This window comes from Athene cunicularia (assembly GCF_003259725.1).
Source record: "Athene cunicularia isolate RWA chromosome 5 unlocalized genomic scaffold, athCun1 chr5_part3, whole genome shotgun sequence".
In the NCBI taxonomy this organism is placed as follows: Eukaryota; Metazoa; Chordata; class Aves; order Strigiformes; family Strigidae; genus Athene; species Athene cunicularia.
In genome coordinates, this window is record NW_020799103.1 from 5,895,970 (window position 1) to 5,915,270 (window position 19,301).

Sequence of the window (19,301 nt, forward strand, 5' to 3'; positions counted from 1 at the left end):
AGACATCTTTCAAAACTTCAGAAACATAAGTATTCGATAAACAGATCTTCAAGTGCTGGACATAACATGCTTACACTAAAAAGAAATGAAAAGAACACCAAACCCAACTTCTCCTGTTGTAATGAACTGTAAACATACACACAAAAATCTAGCCCACCACATTTCAGGAATGTATATTTACTACTGAATAGCAATAACTTTCCTGAACACTGTACACAAGAACAAGCTGGAATTAGAGAAAAAAAAATTAATTCCATCCAGTTTAAATTTAGGTCCATGTCCCACTGAAACACTGGAAGCCTTACTTTCAGAATTAGAAGCACGGAGTCTTTACAGAACAAACCTTTCTTATTAAAGCAAATGCAAAGAAACTAAAATTCCATTTGAAGCATCCTTTGTACAATTCCAAAGTGAGGATAAGTTACGACATTTCACACGTTTCATTGCTGCTATCTACTGTGCACCAATACACACTGTTGCAGAAACAATGAATCTTTTCCAGCTGTTTGATACGGGTACCCACGGTTCTGTAATGCAGCAGAAAGGAATTGGGATGGTACTTTGAGGGAGACAACCCAGATTCTGCCTCACAAAATATGACTTGCGAAGGGGTGGGTGCGTGGGGAGAGAGAACAAGTGTTGCTCTGATCAGTCGAACCGTCAAATACTTTTTGTTCTTTGTTTGAAAATGTCATTGTAGCTCATCACAGAGCAACACCTTATTGTACGAACGACTGTAGAAATACTGAACAAGACACCTGACTCTGCACAAAGGGAACTGGGTAGCAGACACGAGATGAACAAAGATAAATAAAACAGAAATCAAAGAGATGAAGCACACCCAACACATCTATTCCTCACCAGAGGTACATCTAAAGATCTACGTCGTACTGTGATCACACCGTAGATATGACTGGTTTGACATATAAGATCAGCATCAACTCTTGGGATGATGGCCAAACAGATGTGCTGAAGACAATGCTTCATTAGGGAATTGCATTTAATTAATCAAGGAAGTCAAGTCATCATTTTGTTTTGACTAACTAGCTTCATTGTCCTTCAGCCCCCTACAGGCTGGAAATGGTTGGTTTGGGTAACAAAATCTACCCACATTTCAGAACAGATGAATAAATTGTAATCCCTACAGTCTTATTTATCTTTTTTTTTGCCAAGCATAAACTACTGTAAAAACAAACCCCAACCTTTTATTAGTACATTAACAGTTCACAAGTAACTTCTACAGGTGCTGTTTTGAGAAGAGCCTGCAGTAACCCCGAACGTGAGGACCTGAATGCTTACCACCTCAACAGGACACACATTGGATTTGATGGCTGTCACAATTTCTATATTTTGTGCCAAAATAACCTGGCAAAAGAATATAGTTAAAATAATTTGTTCAAAACCAAAACTTGGGAGATGGACTCCAATTTGGAGATTTAGCTAAATTTAAGAGGATTGACAAATATGTGAAGTTTAACAGAACCCAGTTTGATTTGGATTCTAAATTATATGTTGCGAAACAAAGTCTGATCAAGCGCATATATTTTGTAGGTTTCCTAGAAAGGGGCTATTCAAAATAAGACCAACTAATCAATGAAATTTTTAGGTTACAAAATGCTTACTGAGTAGGGACAGAAATTCTGACTTCTAAGTCTTAAATAAAAATTCAAGACGATGCTTCTTATTTTCCTATTAAACATCCTTCGAAGAACAACAAATAAGTTTAACTAGAATTTTACAGTTTTGATTTCAAATATTTCATTTGTTATGAAATACTTTAATGGAAAAAGTCTTGGACATTTCAAGTTTAAAAACCAATAAAATTTTAAGGAATGAATTAAATATCTGTAAACATATCTTTAATAGCCTCTTTTATACTTATATAGAATAATGATTTTAATTCGACATGGCCTTTGAGATTTAGAGAAAGGACACCATTATATTCAAACTAAACAGGTATTTTCATTTATTTGAACATCTTAGAAAGCTTACAGCACAAACTGTCAGCTGGAGCATTCGCACGTAATCGTATCATTAAGCCAAGTTACTCTAAATCTCAATTTACTAAATCTTTTATTTCATTTGTGTAGTTTCAGTGCATCCCTAAATTCAGGTGCAGAAAACTGTTGTCAGTGGTTGCCACATGTGCAAGAATCCTGTTGTCTCTTCCCATGCAGTTGATTCTTACTGCCCTGGTACCTACACTCACGAAATAGCACCACACCTGTGTACAGCGTCTGTTCTGCGTCCTCCAAAAAAGTGAGAACTCTCAAGGACTACTTGCCAGATTTGTGAACGTATTCTTCACAGAGCTTCCGTACTGAAAATACAAAGCTTTCTGCCTCACTCCTAAATAGATTTGTCAGTCCCCGAGCATTTTTTTTTTCCTCCGTTCCTCTTACACTGACATAATATTAGCATATTTTGTTTGGGTTCTGATACTATTTTCAATATTTGAGACCAGGCTTAACGAAAGCTGAATTCATTCTATGAACACTGACAGTAATCCTACATTTAGGCTGCCTAAAGATCTCCCACTGAAATAAAAGCACATAGAAGAACAGTTGCTTTGCCAGTGTGCCTCTGCAACCTGAAAGGAAAAAAAAGCTGCTTGCTCACTGGCTACAAGGGTATATATATTCCTTTCTCTTCCTAATTTAGGAAAATAATCCCTTCACTTCTGTCATTTGGTCTCCTGAATCAAATCCAGTAGCCGGCCAAAATAATCACAAAACATCTGACAAGATGCACCCACGTTATTACAAAAGCAGCAACCTCTACCGTGACAGACTGAGCACATCACCTCCCCAGAGGAGTGGGAGAAAGGGAAGGAAAATACAGAGATGTGACTACCTTTGCATTCTTAGAAAATAACAACCATGATGCCAACGGTCCTTTCTTTTCATATTGTTCAAGAATTTTTCAAACTTCTGGCTCAAGAAAATTCAGGTGTCCCAATTTTAATTCCCATATTCCTATTAGAAAACTTGGACAAACACTTAAAAAGAAAAGCACAATTTACACATTCAAAAGCTCAACAGAAGCATTTTTACAGTTGCCATTTTAGTTCCTTCCTTTACTGCAAACTCATTTTATTAAAATAATTTCTTATGGAGCTACATGTTGTATTTTTCATAATAACCCCTCCTCATTTAGTATATACAATAAACACCTCATGAGGCAAGAATCATGGTTTATAGGCATTGTTAAATGTGACAAACTACCCCTGGGTCCAATTTAAAGAGGTTTATTATGACTGTAAATCTGAAATTATGGAGATTAACATTTATCTGATATATCAGATATACTACTAACAGAAAGGTAAAATTATACCCCTGATGTAAAAGGCACAAATTTTCAGATGTCAGTTCTTCAAGTTACGTTATCTTGACCTCTGACCACACACATGAACACTTTAACAGTCTTATGTTCATGTTTCATGATCTGAAACAGAACCAGGATCTCAACCCAGGACGAACAAACCACACAACGCAGACATCACCACTACAAAAGAATTTAGTTTGCCTGCTAGCTTTTGAAAGCACGAGGACACAAAGTATGTTCAAGGAAAGAAAATCACTTTCTCGCTCAGAAAATTATTCCCAGCAATCAACTTCAATTCAGACATTTTATCTGAGCTCTGACAGCAGTTGTTTGTTGTATACAAGATAAACTTGGCTCTACCTCCCCTTGATGAATAGCACAAATCAAACCATGCTGAGCTCCTGCTCATCATGGGAACATCTCTCTCTTATGGGCAACCTATTAAAAAAGAAAACAAACCCAAGAACAACAAAAAACCCCGTGGACTCTGCTCAGTAGGAGCATCAGGGCCAACTGCCAAGACAAACTGTTTTCCATCTCCTGTTAAACCAAAGCAGTTCACTGTGCCCTTAGGAGGGAAGTCAGAAGACAGCAACAGACCAAAATCAAATATCTGGCCTTATCTGATATCACAATGTATTAGTACCCATTTCGCTTCGGATATTAGCTTTGTATTTCACGATAATGAAAACTGGTTTATATTGCATGAAACAGCGTGATTGCTTTAGTCCCAGCAGGGTTGGCTCGGCCCTTCATCTTCCCGAGACAGATAAATTGAGTTTCCTGCACTCTACCATGGGAAGTTTTTCTGATTAGACCTTAAGAACTCCAGTTCTACCTTGTCTTTACGGTCAGTGAAGACACTGAGACTTTTTGTAAGAGGAGACATTCTCGAGAATGTCTGAGTCTCTTTCCCCCCCAGTTTTTCAGTGGTTAACTGTGCCAAACAGCTCAAGAACTTTGCCCCATCAATGAATTTTAGCAACTGATGACGCATATGAACTGCAGGCTTTCCAGATCCATCTGGATTTAAACTCAGAAAGAACCACTGTCCTAACTCTGAAGTGCTGGCAAAGCCCCACTTTCACACCACGGTCTGGCCTCTCTATGCCAGAAGCACCCTCCAACACCTCTGCCTGTCTTATATTTGGGAGGCACATGCAAGACCCAGAAGCTGACAGCCCAGCTGTGCAACCCCAGCCAACACGTCACACTGCTGTGCTCTACGCTTAGACATATTTGGACTTTTAATGCCCTGTTTTGTTAGTTTGGGGTTTTTTTCTGTAACTTGCCCCCCTTCCTTACACTCTTACATTACAGATAAAGGCTCGTAAGAGAAAGCTTCCCCAAACAAACAGCACACATTTATTTCCCTCTGCCTATCTATCACTCCTAATGCTAGTTTTTCTCCTGAATTTCAGGTAGTCCAGCTAAGCCTAAGGAATTGATAAGCAACACATGAAAATCTGCTATTTAAGCTTTTAGCAAGAGTTTTATGTTGAGTGACACAGGCACAACCATCTCGAAGCACACTATTTCCATGAACCCCCAGGCATGCGGAGGAAGCAACACCAGTCCTCTAGTGCAGACTTTTGATGTTCAGTTGAGAACTTTTTTCCAAACATTAATCCAGAATAATTTGTGCGCTGGAGAAGCACACAGAGAAAAGGAAAGGCAGACTCAGGAATATATTTAAGCACACAGAGCTTCCACCTGAGAAAAATAGGTTGTGTTGGTATCCCTTCACCTTTGTGTGTATGTAACAATTATGGACAGTGATAGCCTCCGCTCCAGCAAAAAAGCAATTCCTTCTGTCTGCAGCACGGTATGTTCTGCAGTTGTGCCCCATATAACCCCATCATGTAAAACTGAAATGTAATGCCACTATTTTTTATCTATGCCACTATCTTTTATCCATACTTTATCAGCTATCTAACATTTGCCAGATGACAACAGCGATAACATCAGGCACCTGCTCTCACACGCACCATTGCTACTCAAGTCCTGCCTTACGTGAGGTTTGTTGTGGGTGGCCTCTACTTCTGTGTATCACCTCCAGATCTCTCCAGTAAGGAAGTTTTGTTTGTTTTGCACTAGGGAAGCAGCATGAGGCTGTCTGAAAACACCTCCGAGTCCTGACTATAACCATGGTTTTGCTGCATCATAAAACAGTTGCTATAACGATGTCAGTACAATGTTAAATGAACCAGAGCGGGGAGATTTAGAATAATAACAATAATACAAGTATACTATTTTTTTCAAATCTCTTTATATCTTTCTCTAATATAAATGTGAGAAGGTAAATAAACATATGTATATATATTTATAGTCATAACAAGCTAACGCACTGCAGCACATTGGACTGGATCCATTACAGACAGTAAATTTTCAGTCACAATCCCACCTGATCATGCAATAAAAACTGAGAAGTGTAACACAGAAAAAAAACTGTAGCACGTGTTGAAATTTGGTTCCATCCTAAGTGTGGAACAGCTCAGTGTGTCAACGTGAGCCTGCACGCCACTCAAAGGGAAACAGCAGCTTACAGGCAGTCAGAAGTTTTCTATAGCCAAAACCAGTATTTAATCTGTTGCACACAATACTGTTATGCAAATACAGAGTAATTCATCTTTGATCTAGCCTTCCTCATGCACATGCTCTTTTCTCATCATCTTTTCGTACATTTCAGTGTTAATGTTTCTGCACAGAATCTCTAAACACTGGCTTCTGCATAAAAGCTCATCCCTACAAAAATTAATGGTTTAAGTGGCAGTGGTGTCTCTAAAGCACAAATCACTGAGAGGTTGCATTGGAAATGTTTAATGTTAAGGTTTAATGACTTAACAGGAAGGTTTAATTCGCAGTCTACTTGCCATCACTATGAGTACAGTACGTAGATAACTAACCGCAGACCAAACCCCAGTCATCCATAGATACGTAGCTCTTCTGCGTCTGAGACTTCACTGAGAACACGGGTAAGCACAGAAGTATCAGACTCGTGTGAGACTCTTCTCCCCTGCCCAAGATGAAGTATTTAAGTGCTATTCAAAGGCAGTTAGATTTAAGATGTCCTCCATCCTAGTTCGTCACTGACAAGCCATTAGCATTCTGAGCAGGATTAGAAAACGGCTGCTGTGTTTGAAAACTTCAACATTTTTACAGAATGAGTGAAGATACTGATTTTTCATAGCAGTCTTTTATATTAAAAATGTGTGATGGGATCTAAGGAATCAAGTCACTTTAGGGCTCAATCATTCATGATTGTTATTAGAAACACTCGTGCTCTGAATTCAAGAGCAATTCATAATGCAGTTAGTCAGTCACCAGCTATCTGTCAGTCTCTGGGACTTCTTCAGGTAAAAAAAGTGATTGTAAAGCTCTTTAAAATTCTCATCATATATATTAATCACAATAATTACTACTGTATTTAAATGACTATTTGCACTATATTTAAAGATGTGGGGTTTGTTGCTCGTCCCTTTGCATTGCGTGTCTCCAAGTCACAGTAGATTTTGCTCTACAGCTCTCATCTGTGGTGAGATTTATCTCCTGTCCAGTCCTCACAGTGAGAATCGCCTGGAGAACAATGCAAACCCAGAAGGCTGCAATCCTCTCATGGAGTACGGTCATTTGGAGCTATCCTCATTCCTTCTGGTTGCCAGGTGGAATTTAGAGTCTTCACTGTGACCTGTAAGCAGCTTGTCTCTGCCTATTACCTTCATGTACCAATAAAACAAAATAAATATTAAAAACAAGCACTGAAAACAGATCTGCACTGTTAAAGGAAGATTATATTATACCAATACTTCTGTAATATCTGGGAACTTGCTTCATTCTTCCTTAATCCAAAACTTTTCTTTATATCAGGGATAACTAAAATTCGGCAGCTTTTCACACTTGCATCTGAACTTTCACACACACATCTGAATTTTTTTTCAGAGTTTGCAAACACATATCCATAGAACAACAACAACTAAAAGTAGGAAAAAACCCCACATTCCTGAATGACTATTGTTTATAGGGTTAGGATGAAATATTAAATATTAGTACACACAGTCTTTTCTATGTTTTAAATAGCTCAGTGGGGAAAAAAATGCTCTCAGTCTCTTACTAGTCAGAAACAGTGGATTTTTATGCTACCACAATGAATCAGTGTAACGGACCAAGTATTCTTTTTTCTCCAGAGTGTTTTTCTTTTGGCTTGCAAGCGGTCAAGGCCATTTATTTTCCTTACCTTGGTGTAAAGATAGCTCATAGTGGGAAAATTATACACAAAAATATTTACTGGACTGATTTAATTTTCAATTACACCTTTCCAGTCATTTCAACAGGACTTTGTTACAGGAAAGCAAATGCCATTTCTAATTCTTTCCGTGTCAGATACTCTAATTAAAAACATAGCAGCATATTAAACACAGAATCCCATTTTACTGAATTTGTATCTGAAATGAAGAGTAATTGCCTATGCTACACAGGATTATCTAGAGAAGAAACCTGACAGTTCTTTGATCTTTCCCTTTGGTAGAGGTGGCTGAGTGCCCTAGGGATGGTTTGTGGGATCAATAAAACAGAATACCTAGTTAGGTAGATGTTAGCCTGAAGCTCCTTCTTTTGTTTGACATTTGTGAACAGAATGGTGAAAATAAGCTGGTGCTGCTGCAAACTGCAGGTTAGGCTTAGGATAAAAAAAAAAATTAAAAATAAAAGGCTCAGTGAGAGCTCTCTTAAAGCAAGGGGACAGAATGGAAAAGAGTGTGCTAAACGTGACCAAATGCAAATAAAAATAATCTAAATATAAAATGCATTTCTGACGTGGAAAAAAACATGCTCTTCTATCACTAGAAGAGCAAAGGGTCATCCTGGTTTTATAGCATTCTACAACGTCACTTTTTCTTCTGTACCAGAAGCAGGGGATGCATTGCTGCATTAAGCATATTTTAGAACCAGAATTGTCAACATCTGTCTTAAACATAAATGGCATAGTTATGAAAGGAGAAGGGCAGGACATGACTAAGGAATACATTGATGCTGCTCTCTGTGGAGTCATATCACTAAGGTTTGCTTTAATATTAATAGCTCTGTCTCCTGAATTCTTTCAGTAGCAACGCACCAAGTATTTGTTGTTAGAGAACTTTTTGGTCAATATATTTAATTTTTAAAAGAAGTTTTGCGACCGCGATCTACAGGCATCTAAAATAAACATCAGCTGTTTTGAAGAAGCTACTACAATGTTTCAGTCGGGAAATAGATATCCTTGAGGCAGTTTTACTGGATTGTTTCACATACTAAACATATTTCTACCATGATGTGCTCGTTCAGTATACTGAGAGATAAGTACCTGCATGATAGGTACTAGATAATACCTTCTTCTTGCCTCTGTCCTTTTATGGTCTATCCTGACTTATAGAATACAAAGTGATTTCCAGAACTATAGTAATTTTCACGTTAGAACATTTCAACACTTTCTAAAACACTTTATTTAATTTAGAAATTCCACGCAGGCGCTATCACCAGTGCTACGAGGTTCGAAAGTGAGGTTTCGGTAGGGGTCAAATTGATGGCAGGAGGCAACGCAATGCGGGCTCCATCTTTAGAACTGATGAAGTACAAATGAGTTTACATTCTTTACATCTCGATGAGAAAATCATGGTAGCAATTTACCACAGTCAGCATAGGTGTAGCAAAACCATAAGCCACATCCAAGCACCGTCAAAATAGCAAGAGCATAAACACCATCACCATTCTACTCTTATCAGATGCAGGCTGCAATGCAAGCTCTCCCTGCCTTTGAAGCTGGCAGGAGATGAGATATCATCAGCCCCAAAGTCGCCTGGTTGCATTAGCAGAAAGATTGGGGTGTCTGTAAGCAGCGTGGAGTAAATCAGCAAATAGCTCACAACACCAACGCAGACACAGGACAGTTTGCATGGACAGTCAGGGGTATCCTTCCTCTACCGGCACAGAACTCTAATCCAATCATCATTAATCTTTAAGTATTTCCTAAAAGTCAGTCAGCAAGATGAAGAGAAGTCAGGAGTAGGATCTAATTCAGGGAACTCAACTGACATTTTTTGGGCCATCAACACTATTTCTTCAGGAACCACTGACCTACGCATGATAGTGAACTTACCTTTTTATGCCAGGATCTCTCCTCTTGGGAAGGAAGGAGGAATGGAGTATATCCTAACCTAAACTGAGATATTTTTCCATGTAACCAGAAAGTGTTCCCCTCTACTTAAACTCAGTACAGCAATTTAAGATACAGATATCTGTACTGGGCAAAAAAAAAAAAAAAAAAAAAAAAGGCTCTGAGTACAGCTTAAACTTCTTTGGTTTCTGAGAGTAAATAACCTATCTCTATAAACTAACTAATTATTTTCAGAAAAAAAAAAAAAAATTCAGTGAAAAACTGAAAAAGACCATAATAAGAAAAAAAAAAAGACAACATTTCTTAGTACTTCTACAAGAGCCTAATCAATCAAGAAGTTAGGGGACATCCTTGATCTATGAACATCTGGAACAGGAGGTGATCTGCCTGGTCATCTGCTAATCAATTCCTATTTTTGACAAGAATGCTGCCATGAATATGAACTTGAGTGAATATGTCAAAGTCAAAGGAGGGTTTCAGTGAGACCTGGGGTCATACTCTAAAATGGTAACAATTTAATATTACAAAATAAACCTTTTCTTCGTAGTCTTTAGAAGTCTTTTATGCGCTAATGTAAAGTTCTTTGAAATTATTCCCAAAAATCATTTTCTCTGTAAATAAACTATCACATTTTTTGATGTTGATGATTTGATTCAGTAATCATTTTCAGCAAAGAACAAAGGGAATTTGTTGATCATTTACTTGAGACTATATAATTTAATAAGTTGTACTACGTAACTGTGAAATTACACTAAAAAGGACAAAGCTCAGAACATTTAAAGCATCAAAGCCACACATGTTGTTTTCCACCATGAATCTCTGCCCAACAGGCTATAACATTTGGCAAAGACATATCTCCAAAATTTGGAAGTGAACTGTGCCTACAAAAGAAAAGCACATGCTTCCTTTCTCAGAAAAATGCCTTATTAATACTCTGCTATATCTTTTACTCTAACTGACGAGTAACGCAGTATACAAAAGAAGTCTTTCCTTCTCTAAGTAGACTGTTAAGTTTTTATTTTATCTCCCTGCATCCTGCTTCTGTGCACATTCCAAATGCCATCTATTATTGATCATGTTCTCTGAACAGCTGCATTGTGAACAAGCTGCAAAAAGTAATTTGCCTCAAATTACTGGGATGATTGACTATATTTAAATGTCAAAAAAATATTCTATAATTCTTGATTAACTTCACATTTTGTTACATATTGTTTCTGCAACAAAACAAGTTTCAGACTGCTTGATACCAAAACTTCCTCTAAATCTCTTCATAAATTAGATCATAATCCATTCAGTTCAAGTTACTGTTAGCATTATATGTCAGAACCTCAGCCATAAGTCCAGGTATTTTGCAAGACTTAGCATGATGAATTAGAGTCTCTAAACCTCTTGCCTTTCTTTGCCATGCTTTCACCTTCATAAATATATTCCTTTCTGATCTATTTTAACTGTCCTTTGATCATCTTTGATGATTCCTGATAAGATTAGAAAACTTAATTTTTAAAGGAAATTTCCAAAATAAAAACACAGTGTTTCAGCCACTCTACTCGAATAGTTTTACTCTGGTGACATTTCAAATGTAAATGTATACACTACATTTTGTAAGTGGTAATGTGTGTAGTTACACTCCAAATGGTGTAATAAAGACAAACAATAACTTAAAAGAAAGAATAAACTTGTGACATCAATGATAAACTTTATGCCTTCAACTCCATACACACCAAAGGAGAGACTAGACGGGAAAAGTCTACCTTAACCTTACAGACCACGTACTAGTTGTCTGACAGATGCAGAGATCTGCACAGTCAAAACGTGTCGACAGTAAATATGTTTTTAAATAGAAAGCAAACATAGCCATAAATAATCTGAAGTTGAATCTGAAATCTTGCAATTACGTGGTTATGTTGTACAGGTCATATAAATCACATGTTGTTTCCAAGCTATAATTCCAACAACAGCCATTTCGGATGGGAGCCACCACTTAGTCGAATGGACTGCTGAACATTCCCAGATACTTTATGTACCAGGGATGGCCCATACATGCAGCTGCTCATGGTCACCGTGAAAAGGAGTCTAGATTTTCCTGAGACTACTACTTTCACACATCCCCCCCGCCCCTTGCTTCAGATATCCAAGTGGAAGTAGTTTGGAAAGCATGGCAAGACCTAATAACAGAGAACAGAACAATGGACATTTTAGGATTTACTGAGTGTTCACCTTTTGACAACACCCAGTACCTGTAGAGGTCTGAGGAATTATTCTTTCTGCATCAGGTAGTAATGAGAAGACCTTGCTTTCAAGGCCTGATTTGAAAGTTGTATTAGAAAAGTATTTAAAAATCATCTCTGAGGAAGTTTGAAAGGAATGGCATGATTTTACATCTGTCCCTGAATACCACCACAGCTTATTTAGCACATAAAGCATACCTTGGTAAACAATCCAGCCTGTAAAACAATGCCATGCTTTTACCTTCCGGGCTAGAGACTGCTCTGTCTTTTAAGCACAGAAGAGTGGTTTGCAGATGGAAACTTTCCATAAGCCTGGTTTTCCTTACTTTAATCACTGCAAAAAAATCAGTATCAACTGTCAATAATATGTTATCACTCAAAACTGTATTTAACTCAATACTTTGATAAATGGTATTTACAAAATCTATTTGGCTGTGCTTTCTTGTAGCTTAAGTGCAGTCTATGTAAGGTGGCAAATTATTTTTAGAACCATGCTTTATGAGAAACAAAGACTTGCCATTTTTCTAGATTTACGATCTTTGGTATTTTGCTGAATAGAATGCAGGCATATTCATCATAATAGCAATTATTTTTATATCGATTCAACTAAACCTTCACAGGACCTTTCATGCTAAAAATAAAGCAAACAAAAAAAAAATCTGTGTCTTCCATCTCAACATCAAAGCCACTAAAATATTCAGAGGACTATAAATGTGAATAAGGAATGTTTATGCTCCTGACTGAGATCATCGTGACGCAAAATATTTTGCTGAATGTGGTAACTGATGCATAAAATTACATCAGAATTAATGCCTAGTTGCACTTTCTCTGGACTCTTTCTGGATTCAGAACTAAGATGGAAAAACACTATATGCTGATGGAATTGGGAAAAAAAAGAAAAAAGAAAAAAGTTTATGCATCTCGAGACCTATCAAGAATGCTTTAAAAACCTCATCTGTTTGGGAATAGAATGTTGCATATCCCAAAATAAAGAGGAGGGCAAATCTACCCTAAGATAAAACAGAAAAGCCAGAACCAGGAAAATCAGAAGAGACTCGGTGAGATCACCTATCCTTTGAGGACTGCATCAGTGTGTGCAGTGTCAGTCATGAGCTGAACAAGTCCCCTGCTCCCAGACATCAGTTACCAGTGCTGGCTAACACATCAAGTGCACGCTGACACCCTAAGTGATGACAAAGCTACGGATAAAACAAATCAAACTGTAAAGACAAAAGAAGGGAAAGTAATTAATTTGTGTGTCTGGTGATTTAAGAAGACCGTGTGCCAGGTCCATCATTCCTGTGCGGGGCCTTGAATTAACAAACACTGGAACTTCCATGCAGCTGCATGAAAATTTATGGCTCAGCCTGAGATTTCAACTCCGGGAGCTGGAAAATGCAGCTGTAAACACGCAGAACATTGTTGTAGCATTCCCTCAGCATCAAAAGCTTCACAATCCGAAAGGGGTCTGCTCTCTGAACAAAGTATCAGAAAATGCAGCAAAGCAAAATAGGCAAAACGCATGTTATTTATCCCTACGATACATCAAAAAAAAAAAAAACCCATGTGCACACACAGAAGCAAAAGATGTGAATGGTACCTCCTCTGCATAAGGCAGGGAGAGGTAAATGATGTAGAAGAGCCCAGCACTGCTTACTGTTCGAACAAGAGGAGAAGGCTTACGCAGAAAACAAAAGGCCAAGCGTGTCAACTGTGTGCTCATTAGGTGCAGATTCTGGAGTGACACAAACCCAGCAAAATAAGCTAGTAAGAGTCGAGAAAAAACAAGAAGCACAAAACCAATGCAAGAAATCCATACTTTCTTCAATATGGATCCAAATAGCTGCTGCAAGTCAAGTAGCTTAACTGAAATTATTTAACTGAATTACACCGATTTAATGCTAAGGCAAGTGTCAGACAACAGGTCTTACAGGGGTTTGTGTCCTCCAACACTGTATAGAATCCAAGTTGCAAACAAATCACACACAAAACCCACAGAAGTAAATACTTTAAAGACATAAATGCTCGTTTATCTTCTCTCTCTCTGCTCTCTAGTCCTTCAATCCACAGTATTAAACCCTCATACGACTCCCACGGTGTTTCTGGAGAGGTCTCAGCCTCAGCAGCACTCAGCAGCTCACCTTAACCTCCCAGGCTGACAAAACGAGAGCTGTCCCGCTGCGTCTCACCGAGGCCGTGGAAGATCTAAGCTTGGCTTCTTTCTTAATGAGCGGAGATCCAATGCCCACCCGGGTATCTTTTCAAAGGGGTGCTCTAATCCTGGAATTTTTGGTATTTTAGGACACTTATTCCTAAAAAAGTATCCACAAAAATCTGCGCAAGATTTTTTTTTTTTTTAAATATATTATGCAACTGTACTTTGTATTTCAATAACTATTAGATTGTTTTCCTTTTTATTTTAGTTGAAACTGTTAATAATTTTGGACAAGAAAGCAAATTTGACAGCAGATTTCACATTAACACTTGTCTTGGAAAAGAAAGGATGTAAAAATGTAATTTATCCAATGCAACGTTATCAAATAGAATATTGGTCTGTCAGTCACAGACAGGCAATCTAAGTAATGCATCTGCCCAGCAAATTTAATAACTTTCATGCTCATATACTTTTCAGAACTATCTTAGAGATCTGGCTCTAGGTCATAGAAGATGTACTTATAAATGTTTCTTAAAGCTACAGCTGACTACACATACTATTTAAAAGTGGAATGTTTTTATCTGCAAAATGTATTCCAATATTTCTGAATGCAGCAAGATTTTCAGGAGTGATCTTTTAATGAACTTCTGCTCAACAGCTGTGTGTCTTGAAATCCGTAATTATTTCTCAAAATCCAAATCCCACATCAACGTTAAAGTTATGCCATTCCAAATTCCCACAAGTTCATGAGTTAAATTCACAGATTCATAGACTCATATTTCTGGCACATATGAGGAACTATGCTTTGAAATACTAACAGCCAAGACATGACATAATCATGATGTAGGCATTAAATCTGCCAAGCCAGGAAGGTACATGGTCCTATTCCCAATTATACTTATTATGCTTAACACAACTGATAATATCTCATTTTACTTTAAGAATAATCATTCCTACTGATTGTTCTTCGGAATAATTGATTAACCAGAGAAATAAGGTATTTGTCAAGTAAGGAAAGGGGAAAACAAGGCACAGAACAATGAGCATCTTGATTAGGGGCCGGTGAAGGAGAATAGCCATCGCCCACACTGCAGTAAAGGCGTCCATCCCGGAGGTGATGCTGATCCCATGGCAAACACCTGCGAACTTCAGGGGTCCTGACGCAAAGCGCAGCAAATGAAACTGAATCAGTCTAACTCTCCAAATACTTCACAAACTTCTGTTGGGACTTTAACGTGGCTGACTCACCTCTGCTGAGGCCCCAAAGGAGAAGAGTTATACAGCTACAGATTTGATTAGTGGTTTATTAAAATTAGCAGGTATAAACACTGTTTTTACAAGAAAAACCCCAAAGGTTAGGGCAAAGTTACATTTTAATTTCCTTCCTTTAACACTTGTAGGACTACTAGTTAGATTAGAAAGACCAGAATGACTAAAGGAAAATCGAACATTTTCCAAATGAAAAAATATGGCTGGTTTAATGATCAAAAATAACTTTAAATTATCGATTCCTACATCATTCATTGAGCTTGAACTGCCATAACGATTCGGTATTATTTTATAACAATTTTAAAGAACACACAGCAACCATACAATCTGTAGTACATGAAGTGCTACTCAGCTGATTGTTTTCTACACTCTACTCCCTCTGTGCAGAGGACGTAAGCCATAGTAAGCAATGCAGAGCAAATAAGATTACTATGAACTGCACATACACACTTGCCTCTTTCAAATGTAAATAAGTTGGGGCATCACCCAAATGATGAAAACAAGAATTGGCAACAGACACTGGGAATCTGCATCAATGAATAGAAAAATATTTACAACGTATTTTCCACCTAAGCATGCGTTTTGGTGAAAGACAATGTCGTAATACTGCTTCTAATTTTGCTGTGCATATTTTAGCAATCAAATTAGATCTGCTTTTACTCGTTGCAACAATAGAAACATCAAGAAATTTTACTTTTTCTTCTCTTGCAGCCACAGAAAAAGTCACCCTTTGACCCAGAAAAGGAGGCAATTAACTATAATCATGTGAGCCAATTCTTGTCTGTTGTTGAAATGATGCTTAAAGGAGCAGCAGAAAGCTTTAAAAAAATAATAATAATTCAGATTGTATAGAATACCAAGGAGGCAGACTATACATGTTCATGAAGAGTACTGAATCACTCTATCCTTAGATGTTTCAGCAGTTCTGGGTTTGACTGGTTCTTTGCTACGTCTTATTTTCATTTTTGCTAAAAAGACCATGCTCTTCACAATGAATATCCATGCCACGTTTTCTCTTCTTGCAAAAGTAAAATAAGGTGACAGCATTGTAGAAAAAAAACAAAGCCAATTGATTTCATAGCAAGAATTCATTGCTGCCCCACCAGGTGAATCCCCATGCTGATTCAAGAAGACAGCCATCGCTACCAGAAGGCAACATTGGTAAAGAGCAGGTTACACCTTTTACCCAAAATTAATCAGCATCCATTAAACAGCTACAGGATATTAATTTCATGCCTGGGTGCTAATATTTCCTTGATCTAGGTTAGGGCCATTTTTTTTGGCAAATGAAGGAGCTACTAACTCTCAGGTTCCATATCTTAACTTTTCTCCTGAGACTTAAAGTTCATTGGCATAAAATCTACAGTTTACATGCTGAGTACTTAGCGCTGGCCAAACCAAATACACAAAAACTCATGGTTGCAACACACAAATGCACAGCATGAAGAGTTTTTTAAAAGCACGAATTACGCCATTGAGACTTCAGGGAGGGAAAAAAAAAAAAAAGTTCATTAAATTTAATCTGCCTACAGACTCTACTCAGACAAAAAATTATAAATTTACCACATAGCAAGCATTTGATTTAATACAGACAATACATGGGAATAACATGAAAAATTTATTGGGGCTCACTTGACCTTTGTGACTGCTGAAACGATGCAGCAGAGTAGAAGCAGAGAGGCTGACCAGCTCTCCATCTGCTCCTGCTCACGCTTTCAGGCCAAGCTGAAGCCACAGCTAGCCATCACACAAGGCATCTTCGTCTTTCCTAGGAATTTTGTTTTATGCAACTCTTTTATTGTATCTAATATGCCATATTTTTTGCCGTCCATGTATGTAATTTTAAATGGAAAACTGCTTCTTTTCAGAAATCAACAGATTGGAAATTAAGAAAAGGTAACCCTACTGCCTGCATTCACCCCAACAGGAAAATATCCGTGTTTCCATCACAATTTTTTCTACCATCTTGCTTTGAAATTTAAAGCACCAGTAAGCAGCCAAAAAGAACATAAATCCAAACAGAAGGAAGTTGCTAATGGCTATTTTACTCCTTACAAAGACGGTTTTATTTTTGGCTTTTTATGGTGTCTGGGGATTTTTCCTACAGAGGAAATCCCTTTCCATGCCTCCCAGCAGCACAGCACCCAAAGACACGCAGCTGAAGCGTACCATGCCTGTCGTTGCACAGCACATCCCACGGTCTTCCCCTGAAACGCTCATTTTTCTGTGCAAGTAGACTTATCCTGGTGACCTGCTTCTCAATGTGGGCACCAGCATAAAATCCTTCATGTTTAAAGGTACTTGTTCTTGTAGATTACCAGCTATCCGTTGTCAAAATTAAGGATAGCAGGCTGATACCATTTTAAGACAGACTAAATGGATACAGGTCCCTATATTAGTACTTGAGACAATTGCTGAGTCTAATTTAGAAAATGTGGATTTTCTAGCTCAGTGCTATTCTGAAGTACTTTACATTTACGATCAAATTATCTCCTTCAGTACATGAGCAAAAATCCACTGAAATCAACTGAAGAAAAAAAAACATAAGGACCAAAAAATCTGTGACAAACAGTATAATTTGAGAGTGACATGGGAAGATTTGAAGTTTTGTTACAAGAAATAAGATCATCAAATCAGTACTAGAAAGGGAAAAGCTTCCTGGGCACGTCCAGAGAAACTCAACTCTTAGACTTTTCAGTGGATCAACTGCTGGCATTTTGGTATTTTTAAGCTATCTCTTAACATCAGATATATTCTCATACACGCATAAATATCTGAATCTATACATAAAGAGTGTTTTGATTTAAATGTATGCATAAATACATCCATACAATACAGGCACAGATACACAACCAAGAATTGGATATCTGATACATACAGGATTAAATTTATAGTCTGAAATAAAATAAAAAAATAACTATTTTACATTTGAAAGAAAGTGATCCCAAAACATCAAAAGACAGCATAGCTTGTGGACGAACCATATGATTCTGACATATTTATTTTTTTTAATCTATGCAGACCTTTCATGAATTCATGTAGCTCTTTGAGAAATTACTGCTCACAAAAGAAACCTGAGATAAGACAACGCCTTCCAGAATACTTTAAGCAGCACCTGCTTGATAAAACCTTGATAATTTAACTTGAGAACCATTTCCACATCTATTAACCTCTGCACGTTTTAAATTGTTTATAAGACAGAGATTGTTCAAAAAGGGGAGCAATACAAACACTATTGTGGTTGTTTTTTAAAAGATTTTCAGCTGTAAAAATTGTGAAATCAAATTCAGAAGAAGTTTTGTTCCAGGGGAGGGCTTTTATAAGTAAGCTTGACAAATAGGCAAAATTACTGGGACAGATACGGCAAAGCATTTCTAGGCAGTCTAATGAAAACTGTATTTTTAAATTATAGCATAGCTATAAAACCAGCTTTCTTTAGATCAATACAGTACTTAAATGACAACTAAATAAAATCAATGCAACTCACTCAAATTATTATGCCTAAATTAGTGACAAGTCGATTGATCTATTTAGTATTTCCTTCTCCAATAACATCTGCAGCCCCAAATATGGTTGAACAGTGTTCAAAACAGAGTGTGGGAGAAAAGATTCCAGAACTAAATCATTTAATATGTTTCTGGATAACAGAAAATTGGCAAATTTTGGCCTCGAATAGCACAATTCCTGTATTTAAGACTCAGTATGACATTGAGTGGACACTGAGGGTGAACTATTTCCTATCACATGAGTAATACATAGCGAACTGCTGCAGTGATTTTATTGGAAGAGGCCAGTCCGATTTCAGAGTGTTTTGTTCCCACTGCATCGCACAATGTTTTAACCTGTTTGTTTGTTTGTTTTTTTAGGCAAGCAATTCTCTAGCAAAGCGGAGATATTAATTAGGAAAAGCGATATATAAGCATATGAGTTGAACTAATTTAAACATCCCTCCTAACCCCGCTGAATTTTTTTTCGGGAACAAAAAAATGCCGGCACTTGAAAACACTCCAGGATTTCAGGTCGAAATAGATGCAAATTAGGTGAGAACCATTTCTTTTCCCTGTCAAGAAAAAACAGTTTCCTGTGCTTCTGCTTCTTTTAGACCAATGGGGTAGGGTCACATTGCAGCTGAACAGCTTGAACCTTAGCTCAGGTAGTAACATCACCACCAAGGTAG

General features: G+C 37.5%; 1 protein-coding gene across 1 annotated transcript in view; it reads right to left on the minus strand.

Annotated features, from left to right (window-relative positions):
- LUZP2 (leucine zipper protein 2) overlaps positions 1-19,301 on the minus strand; it is a 200,234-nt gene that overhangs the window by 70,718 nt on the left and 110,215 nt on the right. The window lies entirely within an intron of this gene.